Source organism: Cyanistes caeruleus, chromosome 1 (assembly GCF_971803275.1).
Source record: "Cyanistes caeruleus chromosome 1, bCyaCae1.hap1.1, whole genome shotgun sequence".
Taxonomy (NCBI): domain Eukaryota; kingdom Metazoa; phylum Chordata; class Aves; order Passeriformes; family Paridae; genus Cyanistes; species Cyanistes caeruleus.
The window spans coordinates 134268301-134286135 of NC_141701.1; the positions used below are offsets into that span (position 1 = coordinate 134268301).

Sequence of the window (17835 nt, forward strand, 5' to 3'; positions counted from 1 at the left end):
AGTTAATAGATTATTAATAGCAGTTAAAGGTTATTACTTGCAATACCCTATCCCAGAAAGAAATCCCAGAAGGAGTATGAATCCCCATTGGATGCATTTCATATAAATATCTTGAAGAACTGCAGTTATGCCTTTATCTGCAAGACCCACCAGACCACTCCTTTCCTAGAGAGACTTCTAAAACAATAGCAAGCCTGCTTTTCTGTGCTTAGTAATAAATCTGGGAAGTAAGAATGTACTGTGCATATTGAACAGATCCTTAAGGCATACAAAAGACTTATATTCAATCCAGCTCTTAAATATTCAAGAGTCACTCTAGATTTTCAGGAAATATGAGCAAAGAATACAGACAGCAGGAAAATTCGGGTTTAACCCTTTCCCGAGTGGTGTTTTTCCACAAACGTCCTCACTGCTTTACAAATTCTGCACATCTGCACTGCCACAAACTTGCAGTCCACAAGGTTCTGTGCTTGGGAAGAGCTGCATTCCTGCAAAAGCCCTCACAAAAAACATGCCAATAGTCATTCACTATTTGCGTTCACCACCTTAATTAAATACCTATTTGGGTGCATGTTCACTGATTCACATAGTGCTACATTTTGCTGTGAAGCTGGGTCTTGGAATAATCCTTCAGCAGTGTTTTTTTTCTTGAATCTGAATTTGTTTCAAGATAGGGCTCAACATGGAAGTTCAGAAATACAGATACAGTCATTATGAAGCCCTAATCATTCATCCCTCTTTCTCACAGTGCACACATGTCTCTGGAGTGCTGTGTTAGACACTGATACCAACCCGCTGCTTCAGGTAAAACAAAAATCTAATTTTCAAAAAAAAAAAAACAGAGAACTAAGCAGCCAAAATTACTTAAAAATATACTCCCGGGTAAAACAGTTCATATGTTTCTATGAATCATTGGCTATATTTCTTTTTAATGTACAGAAATTCGTTCCCCTACAGAGATTCTATTCCTAGGGCTGTTTTATTGTAAGAATTCAACTTATAACAAAAGTAAATGCATATCCTTTCTCACATATTCATTTAATTTTCCCCAGATGAGGCTTTTAAACATACTATAGTCAACAAAATTTCAAGTTCTTAGATATTTACTTGTTTCCACATTACATGGTAACATGATTGAAGTGTAAAAGTCCAGAAAACCTTCTGCTTTGTCTCTGAAGTCCCTTAACCTTTACTTGTTGGTTTGTAGCACAAGGCATGAAATGAAGCTGGGAAATAGTGCATCCTTATGCTACTGTTAATCTGAAAGAATAATAAGTTAATATCAAAGGTGGTCCTATTTTAAACCCATGCAATGACTACATAGATTGGTGAGGATCAGAGATGTTTACCTTTTGCTTACTGCCAAGTAATAAATGATGAGTCGATTAACTAATTATTCTAATGCCATTGGAACAAAACACTGGAGCATAGCTATGTGCTAAGGGTGGACAAATTCTTTTCTTCAAAAGGCTTTACTTAGTTCCAGAACAAGTTCTACATTCAAGCTTTTATCATTAACTTTCAGCATTCCAGGGAATTCTGCCAATGACCAATTCAGGTTTGTTAAATTACAGTATTCACTTGTACACAAGTAAAATAAAGGTCATAGAAGCTTTTAGTTTGTTTTTTGCAGCATCCTGCAGAAACCCAATGGTGATAAGCAATGCAAGTGATATTAATTCAGAGTTTCCCCTTTAAAAAAGGAAACGGGTCAAAGGATATACCCTCTAGGGTATGCGCTGGGATTACACACCTGTGATTAATCTAACAAACTGCTGGAGATGTGATTGTTTCTTCATAGAACTGCAGCTGAAACAACAGTTCTTTGGCAGTAAAATAAATGTAACCCCTTGTGGTGCCCCTAGACATACAAGATAATTACAACAAAGTACCTTCATAGGAAGTTAGGACACTCCTGCTGCATCATTAAAATAAACGGACCTGCGATAACTGATGCAGCCTTGGAAGTGCCACAGAGGAGCATGGTACTCAAGAGATGAAAGGGATCTGCTCTCCTCCCGGAACGTGCATGTGACTTCCATTAACTGTAGTGGAAGCTGAGATTTCTAGTCCAAATCTAGCAAGAATAAGAGACAGGTTTTATCCCTGTGAAGTCAACTGCAGTTTTGCCATGGAGTTCAGTGGGGCAAGACTCCTAAAGTAAAACTTAATTATCCCAAGGCTTTTCAAGACCACTCTGTGCCTCTCAATGGAGCCTGGTGCAGAAATTTAAGCTCGCTTCAACCCACCTAGCTGCAGGAGCTGCAGAGCTGCATCTCCCAAGCCATTATTTGGGACAGGCATTGCCTGGGAAGAGGCAGCCCTTGTCACACCAACACCCTCCTGCTGCAGCCAGGACTCCTGCCCAAACCCACACAGCCTGTGCTGGACCACAGCTCCGGACCAGCAGCGGCCTGAGGACCACCCAGCCACTAAATGCATTCCCCTGGGGATTTCTCAACACTAGATACAGTCAAAACAGACAAAAAATCTGCTTTCCATAAAACAGAAACAGTACTATAATTATGCTATTATATCAATTAAAGAACGTTAGGGTGTATTAATACCAAATAAACACGAGGTTAAAGTTTTCACAGCTTGGGTGATGACTTGCAGGCCAAAGTCAGCGAAAGGAAGAAAGGCTTCCCCATGGCTTAGTGTGTCCAGCACCAGTCCCATTCCAATACACATGCAACATAATCATTGTCATTGCAAACATCACAACAACAGTGCTTCAACAACTTTCTTCAGGTAGTAACTTCCAAGTCCCTATACAGTCAAACACCTCTACAATTCAGAACACAGTTGTTATAGATATTCAGTTGTTTATTTCAGCAAATTTTCACAGCTATACCTCATAGCAATGCTCAATTTCTCTGCTTCCTCAGCACACATACCCAGTTACTCATAGACAAATCACTCCAATGAAGAAATGGAGAGAGCTTTCTTAAGGCCTGTCTTAAAGAATTGCTTCTCACTTATCGGGAAATTTTAAGTCAACATGTACATAACGCTATATCCAAAATATTGCAAAGCTGCAAGGACTGGTAACAGGCTACATTGCAATCATGCTGGAGTACCAGATACATATGACAGTTGGGGTCATTAGGAGAGCTAATTTATGTTATGTATATGATCATTTACTGGGAAATAAAATATTTTGAGACTGCTTTCCTTCGTTATATTTTTTCTGGTCTGGTAAGCCCAGCAGTGTCCATTTATTTGATTCCTACCTCTTCATCCTTTTCAGCTGAGTAGTGTGTAGATAATGCTGTAAATCTAAAGGAAAGGTCTAGCCTTCAGAGTACACAATTTTTTCCTCTGGAAACAGGAAAAGGCAATGTAGCATTATATATGTGAAAGTTGTCTTCACCACTTCAAGAATGAAAAATGTGATTTTTATTTTTTTAAAAAGGTAAAACTGTACAGGCATAAATTCTGCATAGGTAAATGTTTATGTAGGAAAGTTTACCATGTTACAGAATCCTGTTCTAAAACAACTAGGGCAGTATGACTCTTTAATGTGACTTCTGGCACAGTAAATTTGTCAGTATAAATGGGGCCCTGAGCTGAGCAAACACACCAAGTTGTCTGTCTTGTGCCAATGGAAAAAGGGTCTAATGGCCAGGTTACAAGGAAACAAGTGCCAGGTTCCAACTTATTTAGAAGCACAATGAGAGCATGTGGGCTTAGCTTTTAGGGCAAGAGCAAAGGGACGTTCCAGGAATATGCCCCCCTTCCAGTCCCGCTAACCGATTGTACCTCTCAGCCAAGAGCAGATTCGATTCACCGTGACGTGAATCAAATGTTGTGGATAAGAAGCAAAAGGCAGATAAAAGAGGAGCTTTGTTCTTAGGTGTTCTTCTACTCTACCACTAAAAAAAACACTTGCAGTCTAAATACTGCCCTACTTCAAAATCGGCAAAAAAAACACAGAATTTGAGACTGGTTAGAAGGTTAATAGCTGAAGAAAATCTTATCATGAGATTCAATCTTTTTTCTGTGCATCTCACATACATAACAAACACTAAAAATTTAGAAGTCTCCTAAAAGAATAAAGGAACTGAAAATAATAATAAAAAAACCCAATGTCATTAAGAACTGCTGCTTTATATGAGATTTTAAATAATATTAATGAAAACAACACTTTTTCTTTATTAAGTCCAGTGATAGACTGAAAATTCTGAATTTACAGATGAGTTAGAAGAAAGAGTATTCTACATTTCCATGCCAGTAATTCATTTCTCATACATCTCTATTTTTCTTTCAGTTTGATAGTCATTCCTGTCACAATCCTCATATTGATATTCAATACAATCATCCCTAGCAAAACCAGTTAACTGACTACACGATTATCATATTATCTCAGTGAATTCTTCTTCTGAAATAAATGCCAATTAACCTAAGGTAACATGATGCATAAATGAAGCAACTGCATCTTAATAGTCTTCATAAAAAATAATTCCCATGTAGCATCATTTTTTAAACTCAGCAAATTCCCTGTTTACAGTAATTATCTTTAAATATTAAACTATTTTTATTTACTAATGGGCAAGAATACATCCATATTAAAGTTGATGCCTTTTGTTTTAATCACATCAACCAAAGCTTTCTTCACCATTTCTGTCTAAAGACTTGCTGCTCAGTTGCTAGACTGTGTGAAATACCCTTCCTTACCAGGCTGTACAGATAAACAGGACCCTACAAGCTGTATTTTATAGCTGTGCTTTCAGTAAATACCTTACAGATGTTTTCAGCTAGAGACTATCTTCTGTCTTTCTGAATCTTCATCCTTCCACAGATTTATTTCTAAGTGTCTTCATAATTCAAAGTTCACATCAGACAAATGGTTATGATATTATGATATTATGATATTATGATGTTATGATATTATGATATTATGATATTATGATATATTCTCCACAGCTCTGTGGTCTTCAGCCCAGATCGAGCTCAGTCCGAGCTGTCCTCCAGGAGTCCTTCCTTTCATGAGTGCCTATTTCTTGTTTTGTAAAAAAGTAAGAGCTTTTTGGGCTAGATCTTCACTTCTGGTACCTCATATCAGTTCTCAGGATTGGACTCTGCTTTCAGCAAACATCGCACACCTGAGGCTGGGGCATGGATATGCAGACCAGGTTCTCACCATCCCTGACTGGAGAACCTCAGGTAACTTGTATTTATTTTCCTATCCAAACATTAAGAAAAGTCTCTTCTTTGTATATCTATTCCTCAGCAAGGAGTAGGGTTTTGACCAATGTCACACCACTGGGATAGTTTAGCCTTTTGTTCGGGAGTCCCTCTGATTACTGTTCTGTAGCAAGGAGTATTTGAGTTAACTTAATTGAACTCTGACTGAAATTGTTAATTTCAGTCAATCTGTTACTCTCTTCAATCATTTCATTGTACATTAAAGAGCTCAACATAAAATTTTTTCGAGTCATGAACAAAACTTGAGGTATGGGGTAGAAAATCTTTGTTAAAAACTGGAGATTTCTTCATAAAGAAATTTCCCTCAAAAGCTGAAGTCACCATATAGCTCAAGTCTCCAACCAGAACAGATACACCAAAAAACAAAGCAAGGCAGAGAATAACGTGTTCAGCCTGCAGTGCCTGCCTGGCCCAAGTAAATTGCATTTTGCAGTGAGATTTTGTTACCAAAAAGAGTTTAATTTATTTTCTTTCTTCTCTGGGAAGACATCCAGGAGTAAGATCGCTGAATGATGGAAAACTCCTGTGTCCTGCATGGAAAGGCACTGTGGCAGCCTATGGGGTCATAATGCTGCTATCAAATGTGATAAGATGAACTCTGTGGAATGTTGGCATTGCCTGCCATCTCTTCCTCACAAAATGATGGCTCAGACAGAATTATGCTTTTCTCATCAAATTCCATCCTGCTTGGGAATGGCAACACCATGCAAAGCTGCCCACAGGCCTACACTTTCCAAAGCTGGGATGCACTGTCACCCTCCTCTGATGCCAGAAACATGATTTCTAATCACACATATGAGCTTCCATGGATTTGAGATGCTCTCCATGGATGAGAATTCTAGTTAGAAGTATAGAGATGAGTCTACAGTATTTCTAAAGGGCATCTGTAAAATATGGCTTTGTTTTATAAACCACATTTGACCAGGTTTTCAGTTTCAGAATAAGACAAAAATCCTACTCTGAGACCCTCCTGCCCCATCTCATTATCAAGAAGCCTCTTTCAAAGCAAGAAGCTCGTTTACTTTTAAAAAGGAAGTTTTACCATGGCTAAAGCCATTTTCCCTTACTGGATGGACAATTCTGGCTGAAGTTTTCCAAACTAATACAGCACAGCCCAGGTTCATGCTAAGGGAAATTTCAGTCTAAGCAGATAACAGATGGTAGAGTTATAAACAACTGAGAACCAAGTCTTTTACTAGAAACTACCAGAAGACCTTAATAAGAGGTCGTGCTAACATGTCTGCTCATAAAACTTAACTTTTACGTGGCATATTCCTATTTCAAAGTGGACATATGAATAGTTATCATAAAATTGTGTACTTTCATAACTTTATGGTTTTCATCACCTATTTTAATAGCGCTGAGATTGTCCATGCTATACTTTCATATGGTATGAACTTATGAAAATAGGGATAGAATCTCATACTATAAATCATTTGCAAAGAAAGGAATATTATTGTGGGGGATTTTCTAAGAAAAGAGTCTATAGAAATGCATATTCATTTAGGTTATTTAAGTATATATAAATATTTACATTGGCCTTTCATATCAAAATGTTTTAGCATTATTTAAGACATAAAAATACAATGATAGGGGGAATTCCAGAGACCACTTTTCAGGGAAGCACTGTCAAGGGTATGCTGTGGCTGAGGAGGACAGGAGAAGGGAGGTCTACAGTCACAAGCAGAGAAATTACTCATGCAAAAGGCAACCCCACAATTACCTACGAGCATGAGCTGGAGCTATGGTTCCAGCCACAGCCACTGACTTGCCTTGCAAACACCAGAAAGGTCACCTTCTCTGCACTTTTGGTATGAGACATCATTTTTGATCACACAGTGTGTAGGACAGGTTGATAGGTCTCGGGATGCTCATGGTATGGCCATGCGTGGGTCCATGCTGGACAATAACCTGAGGTGCTGCAGCCACCCCAGTCTCAGTGGCAAGGCAAACCCCTCTGTTGCTGCTGAAGATGAATAGATCACACGGACACAGGTCGAGGTGTGGTGAAAGGAAGAGAGAGTTTATTTTTCCTCCCAGGATTTATAGGCTTCTGACCATGGCCAGGGATTGGATGGTCAGGATAACACTTTCTCACTGCACTGGCCATGAGAGATGCCCATCACAAGACGTGTAACAGAAAGAATGTACACATATTTATGTTTACAGTTACTGTCCTGGGAAAGTCTTTAGAAAACCATGTCAGCAAGCTCAGAAGCTGAGTTTTCAAGGCGACACCCCTCTGCTAGTGATGAGAAGGTCATCTGCGACAAGTGTTCGAGATCCTGCCATGCAAATGGCAAAGGACTGAGAAAGGAGAAGCTTCCAAAGCCCTGAAATGGATTTTTCTAAAAAAAAGATAGGATGTTGTTTAACTTTTCTGAATTGTGGCTTATTGCCCACCAAACAAAATGTTAACAAAATAAACTTGTAATTTAAATTACTAGTACTTCCAGGATACTTAGAAATATATATTCTTTTCATCTATCCTGATGATTAAAAATGCCTTTGGGATCATGCCTAGAATAATATTTCACAGTATGGAGGCCAATAAAGAGTCTTTTTGCTAAAAACTTGGATCAGATACACTGTTACTGTTCCCACCTCTTAATCAATTAAAAATATATATCGTAACAGCATATGCCTTGTAAGAAGGAAAACACAGAAGTTATTCTCCTCTCTGAGAACACAAATAACTGCTACTCAGTTTAATGGGACATATATATGTACACCAAATGAAAAATATCTTCCAGAATATGAAGGACTCGTATGTATCTGTAAATTATTACATGGTTAGGTGCAGGTTGGCTTTTAGCCATGCTAGACTCAATGCACCCAGTTTTGCCTTGCCTTGGAAGCTGAACAGTCCCAGGCCTGGCTAGCATTTCATGCAGAGACCATCTGGGCATTCAGTGTGCCATGAGCACAAGCCAAGGAGTCACAGGGTGGTGCATATTGGGCCATAGAAGCCGGATGAGTGGAAAGATTTCACTCAGCTCCCTCAATACTGCTGAACCAATGAATGAGAATTTCACCATTGCTCCTTGCCTCTCCCTCCCTTCCCCCAGTAAGACAATATTGATTTTGATAGGTAGGATATTGGGAGCATCCAAAGGGAAGGATGCCATGAAAAAAAATATCTATAAATGTAGCATTAAATCAGAAAGAAAGTGAAGAAAATGGTAATAACGTAAGAGGGGTTTGACCACTCAAAGTCAAGTGAAATCTGTGAGAGGAAACTGATGAAACATGTTTGTAGAAATCTGAAGGTTTGTTGGGGTTTTTTTATTCACTCACTCAAGTCTAATGGGAGGTATTTTCTTTAACAAAGTAAACAAAAAGCCTTATGGCTGAACACACTACATCTGTGTGCTCGTATGCACTGTGACTGGTACCAAACCAAACAGAAAGCAACTTTCAATTTGCAAGCACATATATGTGTAAGTTGGACCTCACAGCCATATTGTAAATTACAGGAATGCTATTGACAGTCAAAACATTTAACATTATGCTTTTAATTGAGAGATCTAGCTAATGCCTGAGGCTATTGTACAAAGCACTGAAGAAATCTAAAAACCAGTGTGAGTTTTAGCAGGAGGGCAGGAGAAGGGAACTTCAGCAAGTCCATTTCTTTGAGGTTTGACCATGAGAAGCAAGACACCCTCAAAGCATCAAGAGTATTGGCAATAGCCAAGACATGGTCTTGGGGAGTCAGACCTTTTGATCACTTGATTTTTTTTTTTTGCTTTTCTATCTCTTCTTGCTACCAAGAACTGAAGAGTACTTAAAATGTTAGTTAAATAAAATTAGAGAATGAATATTAGTACTTATATAGAAAACATTTGATAATTTCATAACACCTAGATTTTGTTTTACTTATACTTGAGAAAATTTCATGTAATTATGTTGTTAAGGAAAAAAACCTGAAAATTCTCATGTCATGAGTATAAGCATGACAAAAAACAAAAAAGAAGATAATTTTGTGAGAACAGAGCTTTTGTAAATGAAAGAAGCCATTGATGACAAATTGCTAGTCATCATCATGCTAATTCTTCTTCCCTGAGCTGCCAGCATCTATAAAAATATTCTAGTATACATCTACCCAGAAACAGAAGGAGAAAAACTGCCAGAACTACTGATACACCACTGGAATCAAAGGTCCCAATTCTCCTCCCACCATTATAACATAACTCCTTGGTTACAGCTATGCAAAGTGAACACGTGGATAACTAAACCAGAATAGCAGCATTTGACAACAATTTACAGGGGTGTAAAATTTCTGTGCCGTGTTCTAGGCAACAAAGAACCACAGGAACTGTAATCCGTTATCTGAAACTTCACTATCTGCAAATGCAGACAGATACAAGCAAATCCTTCATTGCAAGCAGCAACGGGCTTGCTGTCATTAATCACTACAAGGAGGCTATTGAAGACAGACTCCAGGATGGATTTCAGTGGCAGCCTGCAACTTTATTAGCTTAACATTTCCAAGCATTTAAGTGGATTCAGTGTAGGAGTTAAGGGACTCCCACCATACAAATTATAATTCATGGTTGACTGTCCTCAGCCAACCTTTGGAAACCAGTCTCTGACATCTGACATCCTCTCACCTTAAAGAGAAAGATAGGTGCATGGAGGGGGGAATCAACTTGCAGGAGCTCCAGGTCTCCTTTTTCAGCAGTCTACCAGCAAAACCCCAGCTCTTCACTTCTGGAAGGTCATGCTACAAACTCTTACCCATACTAGATAGCAGCTTCAACACTCCAAATAATTATTACACTAAATATAACAAAGGTATAAAATGTGCTTAATATTTATACCCTATTCTTACACCATATTTATTGACACAATGACATATGAGCGCAAAAACAGACAAATAAGATATAAAAATTCCTCTTCTTCCTCAGTTTTAGCCTAATGGAAAATATGTTATTCTGACATCAAAAGAAGCAGCTCATTAAATCTGCAAACTCCTGAAAACATGGTTCCTAGGTTAAAAATAGGGGTCAAGAATGAAGATACAGTTTAAACTAATCAGAGTTCCCAATTGCAGCACACACCATGTCACATAACCTCAGGAAGCACCACCTAGCCTCCAAAACCATGCTCTTCTAATGGCGGGAAACCTTTTAATTTCTACATAAGATTTATTCATTGGCAGTCTATACTTCACTTGACCCAACACCATCTGTTATCTTAAACAGCTCCTCTTCCCCTGGCATTTGTCTCCAAACCCCTCACAGATGTTAACTGTGTCAGTGACAGAGGGAAAGCCAGTTCCTACCATCTCCTGACTCAACCAGTGGGAGAAAAAGCCCATGTAAAAAGGAGGGAAAACCCTTCTTCTGCCCATTCTGTTCACCAAGGCTCTGATCACAGTTGTCATTCTTCACTGGGCAAAACCACAGTGTAACATGTTCATTAGGCATGAAACAAAGAAATAATCCCTCTCCAAGAATTAACAGAATTTGACAGTAAATAGATCTTGTTGAATACACTTGAAGTGATAGCTAATGCAAAGAGCTTTGGAAAGCTGAATTAAAATGGATAAAGGGAAGAACTGTATTTTGGGAGCTATGAGTTGCGAGGAATATATTGGAAAGCTTTCGTGACTTGGACACGCCTTCCACTTCCCTGCTATTGCTCAACAGATTGAATACATGCATTTCAACATGATGCCCTGATCTGGAGTAATGCAGGCTCTGAAAAGAGCCATGGTCCCAGTATTCCAGGAGGTCAGCAGTGGGTGCAGTAGACAACATTTCTACAGATGCACAGGTTGCATTTCTTCTCACACAAAAGAGACAATAAATGTATTCTCTGAATCACAAGAAGAAAGAGGAGTCACCCAAACTAAAAAAGAAATCCAGTCTTAAAATTATGGATTTGGACCGTTGGCTGAAGACTGTATCTGAGGGCCCAAATGCCTGTGCCACCAGCATCCCCCTCTGTGGAGCAGGAAAAGTTGAAGTTGAAGGGCTGGAAACATAAAACAGGGCTATAAACTCACTGAAGGTTTGTCTTGGCATTTGTTTTTTACAGATTTACAGATGTAATGACTGTTCTGTTTAAAATATCCACCCAGCTGCTTTTTATCACCTTCAGACAATTTAGCACACACAGGTGCCCTTCCCTCCAAGACAGCCAGTGGCAAGTGGGGGTGGCCCTGCCAGGTGCCCAAGGATGGCCGATGGGCAGCAGCAGGCAGCCCCCGGGCTCTGCCGGGGACACAGAGGGGCTGGGAGGAGGGGGATTGGCCCTGACCTCCCCAGGGTGGCAGAAGATCCGCACAGAGGAGAGCCCAGCACGCTGAGGGGTCTGCATCCCCCCTGGCACAGGAGGGCAGGGGGCCAGGACAGTGTCTGGAGCAGGTCACGGCCAGCTTGGTGCTTGGAACGAGGGAGGCGACAACTTCTGCGCTCTGGGAACAAGCAACCCAACTCAACCCAGCAAGGATCCTGCTGCAACAAGAGGCTACTGGAGAGCGGCAGAGCTGGCTGGAACAGCCAGGAGAACAGCCCAGATCCTGGATTGCTGACACCCAGCACGGAGGAGCATCCACCCTGCCCTAGGAAGAGAAACCAGCCCGGTGTCCCATGTCTTGGCATAAGCAAATGTCCTGGTCACAGGGAGAGCCCGGGGCTTAGCACTGTGTGCCCGTGGCCTGGATGTTCTTCTGTACCTTCCACACCATCCCTGGGGACATGGTTTCAGGAGATAATGCTGAGCACCCCACTGGAATTGCACCATTTTGCCTCCCTCTCTGCAGCAGGAGGGTCTCGGGATCAGCCCCTCCATGCCCAGTCTCTGCTTTTGTCTCTCCCTTACTAGAAGGGGTGGTAGGAAAGGAGAGTGGCCTATTTGGAGTTTAATTTCCTGCTGGTGTTGAATCACAACAGCAGAGCAGGCTGCAAATCTTTGACCATTTTGCAAGTCTTCAGTAGTTCAGTGCCCTGGAAATTGTCAGCTTACTACTGACTTTACTTACTTTAACCCTAATCCTGGTCCAGGTTACTGCTGGAGAATTAGAAGTGTAAAAACAGAAATGCAGTTACTTTAGAGAGATTTGTTGTTAATTCTCTGCCAGAGGAGGGCTCCTTCGTCAAACTTTTATGCTCTTGTAGAAATGGTGGCTAGTAGAGCAGTTACCCCATTACTGAGGGCAACAGGCCAGAAGCTCTGACCTACGGTGGATATAAATTTTTCCCCACTGTGTCCCAGGCCAGGCTGTGCCCACAGGCCATGCTTCCAGGCACTAAGCACAGGCTGTCCAGAGGCAAAGCTGCTGGTAGACAAGAGTCACTGCCAGGAACTTCTGGTATGATCCATGCAAAGAGTTGTGCACACTCCTTTGAATTCGAGGACATCAGTAGCCAGCACACCACAGTGATGGCTCAGACGTCTGGAATTACTCCAGTTCTTGGTGTGCTGGAAGGAAAGAGTGAATTATACAAATAAAAATAATGGCTATTATTGAGCTCCCAGTGCTGGCAACAGTGGAAACTGAGCTCTTTCTGAACATGATGATATCTGGGTTCTTGTACAAGAACAAGAATGCTGTTCAGCACTAGAATGTTATGGGTTGAAGCAAGGAGTGAGCTGTGTGCAGGAGCCATCACTAAGGCTGTGTGGGAGGTGCAGCTAGCAAATAATCAGACGGTGGAGACAGCCTCTCAAAACCTCTGACAGCAGCAGAGGAGGAAGGTGTTAAGGCAGCCTGACCAGTACAGCTAGAGATTCACTGAAGAGAAGCCCTGGTGCAAGGTGGTGAAAGGAAGCAGCACGGCTGCGGTAACACCAACGCCGCAGCAGCGCATCCTCCGGGAATAAAGGGGAGCTTGCCAAGGTATGATCAAGTGCAGCATCGGATTGCTGTTAAACTAAGGAGTGCTCCTGGCAGGCAGTTTCCAGCTTGAATTCCCTGAATACCAGGTAACAGTGAAGCAAAATAATATTCTCAAGGTTATTCTAACTGGACAACATGCCTAGTCCTGGACATCCCTACCTGCCCACCCTCAAAAGCCCAAAAGAGATGTAAAAACATGCAATAGCTGCATGAGGTGTAATGCACAGGCAAGTCAAACACATGGATAAAATATTAGAATCAAGACATTTCAGCAGTTTTAATTTGTATAATCTCAGGTAAGGAGGGAATCAAAGGACTAAGAAAATAAACTGCATCTATCTTTGGATCACTTCAGTCTTTCTGAACCTGGAACAATCAGGCACAATTTAGAAATACTGAAGAGTCTGCAGAGTTTTTTTTTTAAATAGAGAACTAAGGAGGTTCAGTTCAAGGTATTGTTTCTGAGTACTAAGAAAGTCTTCACATATTTCATAAGACACACTAACAATGACAAAGATCTTTAAGCTTTTAAAGACTTAAACCTCAAGAAACAAAGAGTAGCCTGTAAGGAGCTGCATCCTGAGCATAACATCAGTGAGGAGCAGCTAAGGGCTTCAGAGCACCACCAGAAAGAGTACAAAACAAAGAAAGAAGCCAGCAAAACCACAGGCTTCTGCACAGAAGATACCACATCTACAAAACCTTTGAGCATGTTATCAAAACCAACAGCATCATCTTGTTATTTAAGAAAACCATTTTTTAGCCACAGGAAGAAGAAAAGCTGGTAAGACAAATGGACGGTTTCTGAGATGTTTTGTTCAGGTTTTCAAAAACACTCCTCAATTTTCAGGAGTTTGCAATGCCCCAAAAATCTCCTGGTGACATCCACAACTGGTGAGGCTGGTAGGTGTTCTTTGATGAGTTTCACACAGATTAAATGAGGGTTGCTACAGAACTGAAGAGTTCAATTGCTGTGGAAGTCCTCAAATCCTCTCATTTACATTTACTCAATAAGGAATTCAGTGTACACAGGCTCACAACAGCCTGTAGCAGCCCTTTATCAAGCACAGCCTAGCAAGACATCCATGGAGTTGGATTCACAGACTAGCCAGATAAACATTCTCAGCTCAAGAGAAAACAAAAGGAAAACGTGACTGCTGTTTACAGGGCGCAAGTGTGCACAGGCTCCCTCTGGTTCCCCTGCACTGGACAAGGCTGACCTGAGGATCCTATTTACTTCTTATGTACAACAATGTCTATCAAAAGAGACTCCAGTTCAAATACAGTACAAGAGAGTAACCACCTGGAGTTCATACAGATTAATTTCAAGGACTTAAAAATCTGGAAATCACCCTTTTACTGCCTGAAAACAGGTGACAGCAGAGCAGCTGAAGCATGAAAAGGAGCTTGAGACTGTTACAGACACATTGATGAAATCCATGTTGCTGAACAGCCCATGGTGCTGCATCTGTGGTGACACAGTATGAAAGTAGGAACTTCACCACTGTTGTTACATCTTCTTCACTCAGACTTCTTTCTTTTTGGAAAAAAGTATAACATGTTTCTGACACAAGTAAAATCTATTCTGCTTTGATATGTTTAATTTATAAATTTGCAGGCAATAAAGGAGCAGGAATACACAGAATTCCTATTTTTTTAATTTTAGAAAAAACCTGACAAGGATGTATAATAAGAAGATCTGGGGAATAATTTTCTCTGTAACCTAATTTGTGCAAGTTTCAGCCAAGGACGTTTATCATCTGCTTTCTACCTCCTCCAGGAAACAGGCAGGGGAAAGCAGAGCAATAAGTAATGCCTTGCAGAGCACGCCATCGGTTAAGCAGGAAGAGGCATCCTTCCTTCCTCTTTAGGGCAACATAAACTGCTCCATTTTAGCTAGCATTTGTTTGTTTTGCTGAATACTGATCTCCTTGCTATAACATTAAGATAAGGACCAAGACCTATCAAAAATGACAAGACAGCAACAAACAAAAGACAATAAAGAGAGACAACAGCTCTGAGAGATCCAGTTCATTTACTGGCATTTATTTTCATTAGGGTCACAGGACACTCAGTTTCAACAGCATTAAAACTTGATTTTAAAAAGCCACATCTTGGTCAAGAAAAGAAATCCATTTTTACTCTGTAATATGCACAGCCATCAGGCTATCACTGCTAAACAATTTTTTTCAATTATTATTAATTTTCAGAAGAAAACCATTCAAGCAGAATTTAAAAGAGAAATGTGTAAAAGCAGTCTTAGTGCCCAAAAGTTGCATCATAACGGCTACACAGAAAGGGGACAAAGAGGGAAGACAGCACAGGAAACATCACTCTGGCATTTCCTAATTCCTGAGCACTTGACTTTACAACCCTCATTTATTTTTTTATATAACTTCCTAATGGAAGTTTCCTTTATGGAAAGGATAGGCAGCATCCCACAACCCCTCTCCTCCCAACCCACCTGGCCCAAAAAACACGGGATGCTGTGGGGTGCTGTCCCAGCCCATCCAGAGACCTCAGCTCCAGAGCATCCTCTAAAGCTGGGAAGAACAAGGACGACAATCAGGTCAAATCCTCAAGAGACTGGAGCACAAAAGCCCAAATACACACAAGCTGTAACTGCCCTGAGGATCATGGCTCAACTCCCACACATTTTCCCAGGAGCAGCTAAAAGTGTCATTCCAGATACTGTTGTTCTCCCAAATACCAGGCTGTGACACTGCTACAGAAAAAACTTCAGCTTTTCTCTAAGGTTTGGAACAGTTTTTATTTGCTTCTTAACTTGAGCCAAACAAACAAATTTCTTTCTCTTCTTTTTAGAGAAATCTGAAGTCTTTTAGCTGAAGTTTTCCATCACAAATTCTGCCTCAGGCTTAATATTTCTTTGGAAAGTTTCAGTCCCAGTAGTTAAAGTTTGGCTGAGGTATAAGCATGGCCACATAATGGAAAGATTCAGAAAGCTTACGTTATAGGTAATAAGACTAACTCAGCCACTAAAATACACTCATATATCTGGCAAACTTTCTCAGTTGTGGAAGATGCATAGCTAATGACTGAATTTCCAAATAAATATATGATGTCCAAAAGTTACTCATGGGAGTAGCTTCTTTGGCATTACAGATGTCTATGCAGTGTCTGCATATCTAAGTCAAAAGAAACATTTTTTTTTAAAGCAAGGCTAACTCTCAGGGAAAAAAAGAATTGTTGTGCCTATTTGTCTGTTTATATATTATATATTTATATATATATATTTATATTTTGGTTATTTGATAAATTAGGATGCACAAAAGTGGCAAAACATCATAGCAAACTGTCATTTCATTTTGAAAGGGGAAAGCATTTCATTTTTTCACTGTTCTGCATATATAAATGATATAATTGATAGAATAAAAAGATGTAAATAAATGTATGATCTGCTGCTGGGTCTGCTGCTACAACCAACAATAAGACATCAATTCACACAAAACCCCCTGGCCACAGGCTGAGGATAAACCTCCAGTTTGTGCCTGTGGTGGCTGTACCTTGCACCCATCAGCCTTCCAGTGACAATTTCAGCCCCACTGGAAACCAGCAGCTTTTTCTCACATGACACCAAGACTCATACATGGATTTTTTTGCTCTTCCCTTGTTTAAAAGAAACCTCTATTGACACTTCCACAATATTCCTTCACATACCTTAATCCTCCTTCGTTATCTGGGATAATTCCCAGGCAATATGGAACACAAAGTCAGGACAAGTGGAAAGACAAATTATCACAAGGAATTTCATCTAAGGACCTCTGGGATAAAATCATGTGGCTTTGCACATGGTTCCACAGTTACTTAAATAAACCTTATCTGCTACACTGGTGGTGGAACAGTCCTACTGTGAAACAACAGTATTTCAGCTTTATGTGCTTATCATCCTTGCTGTTCTCAAATTGACCTAGACAGGTAAGTATTACAACTCAACTTGTAGATGGATTTCCATGCAGATCCCACTGTGATCAAGTACAGTCAGTTTGATTTTCAACAACCCTGCCAGATGAAAACTTACAGCCCGCCTTGAAACAAAGATGAATGGGACTATCTTTGATGTTGCAAGCCCAGTAGGAGGGAAAGTAGATTAAAAGTGTTTATAAGCCATCTTCTGCCATTAAAATAATGCACAGTACAAAGTCAAAGAAAGCGTTTCAGTTTTAGTAAAATCAGCATTAGCCTGTAGAAATCTGTCAGGAAAAAGCAGACCTTTTGCAAAAAGCACATAGAAACAGTCTCCCCTGTTTGCTTCTCTAAAAAGAATTGGTCTAGCGGTAGATTTTGACATGTAGACACACACAAGAGCAGTAAAATCAGTTCTTTATCATACCAGAAATAGTAACGACTTTAAAATGAGGATGGAGCCCACAAGCAGCAAACATCTTGTCAATTGTGCCTCAGAATTTATACAAATAAATTAAAATACTGGTAAACTAATTAAGTGGTCACCTTAGTATTTGTGCTGCCAAATACTTTGATTTTAAGATGCTTCAGGGAATTTATAAGACTTAAGTTACTTGCAAAAGATTTTAGAATTCTAGCAAAAGAAAAGACTCATAACCAAGAAAGAACTTTTCTCAGTCTCATGACTTTATGTTATGATTTGGCCAAGATACAAAGCTACAAACATTCGTGTCAGTCATATTCTCAGCAAAAATGGTGGCGACACACCAAAAATAACTGCGGATTTCTACCAAAGGCCAGCCTAAGGGACTCCTGAGACTCCTATGGGAGCAGCTGTAGCACCCCCTGCTCGGGGT

At 40.2% G+C, this 17835-nt stretch overlaps 1 long non-coding RNA gene across 1 annotated transcript in view; it reads right to left on the reverse strand.

Annotated features, from left to right (window-relative positions):
• Window positions 1-15649, reverse strand: part of LOC147655925 (uncharacterized) — a 62274-nt gene extending 46625 nt beyond the window's left edge. The window contains exon 1 of the long non-coding RNA XR_015278686.1: window positions 15519-15649. This is a non-coding gene — a long non-coding RNA (uncharacterized LOC147655925). The remainder of the gene's footprint in view (window positions 1-15518) is intronic.
• Window positions 15650-17835: the final 2186 nt, after the last annotated feature.